We start from the raw sequence: 5,573 nt of genomic DNA, 5'->3' as shown, positions 1-5,573 counted from the left end.
CTGGTATATCTCGTCTGAGCCCTCTCCAGCTTGATAATATCCTTCCTATAATTGGACGACCAGAACTGGACACAGTATTCCAGAAGTGGCCTCATCAATGTCCTTTACAATCTCAACATGATGTCTCAACTCCGATGCTCAAAGGACTGAACAATGAAGGCAAGCGTGCCAAATGCCTTTTTAACCAACTCATGAGGCTAGCTTCAAAGAATTGAATACCTGCACCCCTAGGTCCCTCTGTTCTATAACACTACCTGGCTCAGTCGTTAACACTGCTGCCTCACAGCACCAGGAACCTTGGCTCGATTCTTTCCTCAGGCGACTGTCTGTGTGGATTTTGCACATTCTCCCCGTGTCTTCATGGGTTTGCTCCGGTTTCCTCCCACAGTCTAAAGATGTGCAAGCTAGGTGGATTGGCTATGCTAAATTGCCCATAGTGTCCAGGGATGTGTAGCTTAGGTGGGTTATAGGGGGATGGGTCTGGGCAGGATGCTCTGAGGGTCGGTGTGGACTTGTTGGGCCAAAGTGCCTGTTTCGATACTGTAGGGATTCTATGATGGTGTCTATGATAGTTTCCTCTCATAGTACCCAAGGTCCTTCTACTTAAACATCGTGGTGGTCAAATCCCTTCACTGCCTCATCCCTCTTTATTTCTGTAACATCCCCACAAGGATCCGAGAGCTGTTGCACATCTCTCCATCTGGCTGCTTCTGACCTGTACTACCACATTTAGTGGCCACACCTTAAGATCACTCGATTTTTTTGATAGTAAAGGCAATCTCCTTATTGGTTGAGTTTAAGGTGATTAGTCTGCCACTTAAGGGACACAGAAGTATGCGTCTGTCTGTAGGTGTTTGTACTGTGGCTCCAGTGGGGAATATTGACTGTGCAGTGACCTTCGTCTGCCCTGAAACTGTTTAGCAATCACTCTCACGCTGGTGCTCGAAAATGACTCTTTTCTCTCCATCTCTCTCTATCTGATTTGTCCTTTGAAGCTGACAACTAGCACTTTGAGTAAATGTTTGAACATTCGTCTTAATATCTCCCAATTGTTGTATGACTATTCCTCACTGCTGATCACCATGTTGTAACCACTAAATAAAAACCAAAAGAACTGCGGATGCTGTAAATCAGGAACAAAAACAAAGTTGCTGGAAAAGCTCAGCAGGTCTGGCAGCATCTGTGAAGGAAAAAACAGAGTTAACGTTTCCGGTCCGGTCTGAGGAAGGGTCACCAGACCCGAAACGTTAACTCTGTTTTCTGCTCCACAGATGCTGCCAGATCTGCTGAGCTTTTCCAGCAACTTTGTTTTTGTTCCATGTTGTAACCACTATTGCCCACCCTGGGTTTATTGCAAGTTAGTGACTATGTTACACGGATGGTGCGAGGGGTTGTGAGGATTCAGAGGAGAAAATATTTATTCATTCAAAGGGTAGTGAACCTATGGAATTCTCTACTGCAGAAGACTGGAGAGGCCAAGTCATTGAATATTTTCAAAGAACAGATTTTTTTAGCCTTAAAAGCATCAAGGGGTATGGGGAGAGAGTAGGAATATGGCAATGAGATAAAAGATCAGTCCTGGTCATGTTGAATGATAGAGCAGGCTTGAAGGGTTGGATGGCCTACTCCTAGTTTCTATGTTACAGACTGTGCAGTTAAAGTCACCGTAGTCCCAGAGGAGCATGAGAGAGAGACGACTGGTGGTGGTTCAACCTGAGGGTCACTATGCCTCAGGGTGAGGGGTGAAGTTGAGAAGAAGAGCCCTTCATGGTAATCTCAGTCGGTGTGGGAACTGAACCCACCCTGTTGGGACGACTTTGCATCACAAACCAGCCAACTGACGATAAAGAGGAACTGGATGGTAAAACTTATTCCTTCGAGATCCTACACCACACTCTTGCCAAGCCCATGTGACATCGTCATATAGACACTCGCCATCATTAACCTTTTCAGACCTCCACATCCCACACAACACTTGCATTTTTTTTGATAAATGGTTCTGTGAGGTCCCTTGGTATGTATTTCCATTTCCAAGGCAGTAGATAGGTGCACAGGTAGACATAGTTTGCTTGTGAGACTCTGTGATAGGTAGTTCTGGAGACAAAGAACTTTAATACTCCTTTCAGACTTTTACACCCCATACAACATTTGTGTTTTGTGTTTGGATAAATGGTTCTGTGAGGTCTAGATTATATTTATAATCATATCTAGAATATCAAATGATCAATGCTCAATCAATTGATATTTGATTTCCATGCAGTCAAAAAGGCATTTGGCTTAACCTTTGTGTGATTTATACTCTATTGGTCGTTTTCCAAAGGATGGTACAACAAGGATCTAATTCATGATTTACTTAAAAAAGACACAATTACGGAGTTAAATTCCAGATTTTTCCATTGTTCGAATGTTCCTCCAAGAACTGGAGAGAAAGTGGACCCTCTCTCCCTGCTTAAATCTCCCAGGATGAGGCGTTGTCTTAATGTATGTGATAAAGGGGCTTGCTCTATGAGGAAAGATGGAGCAGGTTAGGTCCATGCTCATCGGAGCTTTGGGTGACCTACAAAATTACTGCAAGGGCTTAGATGCTCAGAGAAAGTTGCCCTTAAAGGGAAACCTAAAATTAGGGCAAGTTTCCAAATGGCCTCCTCCTGTTCCTCTTGCTAACGTTGGTGAGACTGAATAATGCTGACTCATTGTCTACTTTTTCCATGCAGTATTCAGAAAATAACCTAAAACTAAAAAAAATAGATTCCCCGATCATTTGCCTCATAGCTTTTTGTATGATCTTGCTGTGCATAGATCAGCCTTTACAGCATGACTACACTTCAAACATTCTTAATCACTTATTAACAGCGTGAGAAAATCTGAGATCGTGATCAACACTGGGTCAATTCCAGTTTTTAGAATGGGCCAGTTCAGAATCAACCAAGTGAAGAAGGGTCCAGGCCCGAAACGTCAGCCTTCCTGCTCCTCTGATACTGCTTGGCCTGCTGTGTTCATCCAGCTCTACACCTTGTTATCTCAAGTTCCTGTGGGTCTGGAGACACATGCAGGCCTGACCAGATACGGATAGCAGATTTCCTTCCCTATTGTGCATTAGTGAACTGGGTGGGTTTTTTAAAAAAATGACTACCATTAGCACTCCCCATGTACCCACCCTCAGATTGTATAGCACTCCCTCTGTATATCACTAGAAGAGACAGCCTGCATTGTGGGATCAGGTCTCTGAAGTGGGACTTGAACCATTAGCTGGTGTGGTCCAGAGATCAGAGTTCACCTCTATACCAAACTTTAACAGCCAGAATAAGGACAGCTTTTAATTCCAATTCTCCATTGGTTCAAATTTCACCATTGACCAAAGTAGGACTTGAACCCACCTCCCAAAAACATTAAGCCTAGGGCCCTGGATTATGAACCCTGTGACAGTATCACTACACCACAGCTTCCCCTAAACTTCTACTGCACTGGTTGAGAGATATTGGTCCTTTATCCCAGGGAGCGAGGATTCACTTTCTCTCCAGTTCTTGAAGGAACATTCAAACAATGGAAAAATCTGGAATTTAACTCTGTAATTGTGTCTTTTTTAAGTGAATCATGAATTAAGTGTCGTGAAGAGTTTTTGACAGATTCACTGCAGACAGCCTCAGGGTTGGGGTTTGGGATGATGTTGAGAGCCACTGGTTTTCTGGATGGCTGCTATGGGACTGGAAATGACCAGAGATTCCTTGTTGCTTTCGGCTGAGTTCATAGACAACTTGATTGGTGCAATTGGTCAGCTGGCCTCAGAACCTTGGCGGGCATCCCAGTGAATCTGTTGCTGGTGAGCACAGACGAGTGATCCCATGGGGGAGGGCACCCCATGACCTGTGACCCAAACGTGGGCAGCTGTACGGAGATCAACAACGGAGACAAGATGTCAGAGAGTGAGCAGTGTCTTGGCACGGTACTCCAGCTTGGCTGAAGGAAAGGGTGAGGACAACCTTCAAATCATTGGGTGGCCTGGCACTGAAGGTGGTCACTCTGCCCATTGTGCCCTTGCTGGCTGTTTTCAAATGCTTGGCCATTTGGAAACTTGCCCTAATTTTAGATTTCCCTTTTACGGGGAACTTTCTCTGAGCATCTAAGCCCTCTCAGTAATTTTGTAGGTCACATTCCCCAAAGCTCCAATGAGCATGGATCTAACCTGCTCTATCTTTCCTCATAGAGCAAGCCCCTTTATCACATGCACAGGATAGACAAATTTGTAAAGATCGGGTAACAGGCTGGGGCAATAAGGTTGATGAAAGGCAAGGATTAAGTAAAATTGGTTCTTCAGCTGATAGACTCTTTAAAAAAACTTGAAAGGCTGAGGAGTGGCAAATGGAGTTTAATTTGGGTAAACGCAAGGCGTTGCATTTTAGTAAGACAAACAAGGGCAGGATGTACACAGTTAATGATAGGGCCCTGGGTAGTTCTGTAGTGCAGAGAGACCTAGGGATTCAGGTACATAGTTCTTTGAAAGTTACATCATATGTAGAGAGGGTGGTTAAGAAGGTGTTTAGCATGCTTGGCTTCTTTGAGTAGAGGATTTGGGACATTATATTGCAGTTGTACTGGACATTGGTGAGGCCATTTCTGGAGTACTGTGTACAATTTTGGTCGCCCTGCTATAGGAAGGATATTATTGAATTGGAGAGGGTGCAGAAAATATCTACAAGTTTCTTACCGGGACTGGAGAGTTTGAGTTATAAGGAGAGGCTGGATAGGCCGGGACTTCTTTCACTGGAACATGGGAGGTTGAGGAGTGGCTTCATAGAGGTTTATAACATTGTGAGGGGTATGGAAAAGGTGAATAGCAAAGGTCCTACCCTAAGGAAGGGGAGTTCAAAACCAGAGGGCTTATTTTTAAGGTGAGAGGGGAAAGATTTAAAGGGGACCTGGTGGGCATCTTTTTCACACAGAGAGTGGTTTGTATGTGGAATGAACTGCCAGAGGAAGTGGTAAATGCAGGTACAGTTACAGCATTTAAAAGATATTTGGACAGGTACATGAATAGGAAAGGTTTAGAGGGAAATGGACCAAATACAGGTAGAAGGGACTAGTTTAGTTTGGGAAACCTGGTTGGTATGGACGAGTTGAACCAAAGGGTCTGTTTCCATGCTGTATGACTCTAAGACTCTGGTTAAGACTTACAGTTACATCCAATGTCAAACATTATATACACGAAAATGACAGAGAATTGAGATTGTGGAAAGGCCATGATGTTGGTTCAATTGTGAACATGTCCTGCTGATGTGATCTTGCTTATCCCTCCTTGCCCACTTGATGAGCATTCCCTCTCGCCTCCTCCCTTTCCCTCTCCAATAAAGCAATTCACTGGTAATGGTGATAAACCCCCAAACCTCCTCCTCAAAGCAGGTCCGGCTTCCCCTATTCAACGTTCATCAGTGACCCTCATTCAGCTCCTTTCTAGGGGAACCTGCTTCACTTTTCTGACTGCCTTCAAAACAGCAACACACACACACTCACACACACACACACACACACACATACACACACACACACACACACACACACACACACACACACACACA

Source organism: Rhincodon typus, chromosome 38 (assembly GCF_021869965.1).
Source record: "Rhincodon typus isolate 14 chromosome 38, sRhiTyp1.1, whole genome shotgun sequence".
In the NCBI taxonomy this organism is placed as follows: Eukaryota; Metazoa; Chordata; class Chondrichthyes; order Orectolobiformes; family Rhincodontidae; genus Rhincodon; species Rhincodon typus.
Note: the sequence above shows the minus strand (reverse complement) of the source record.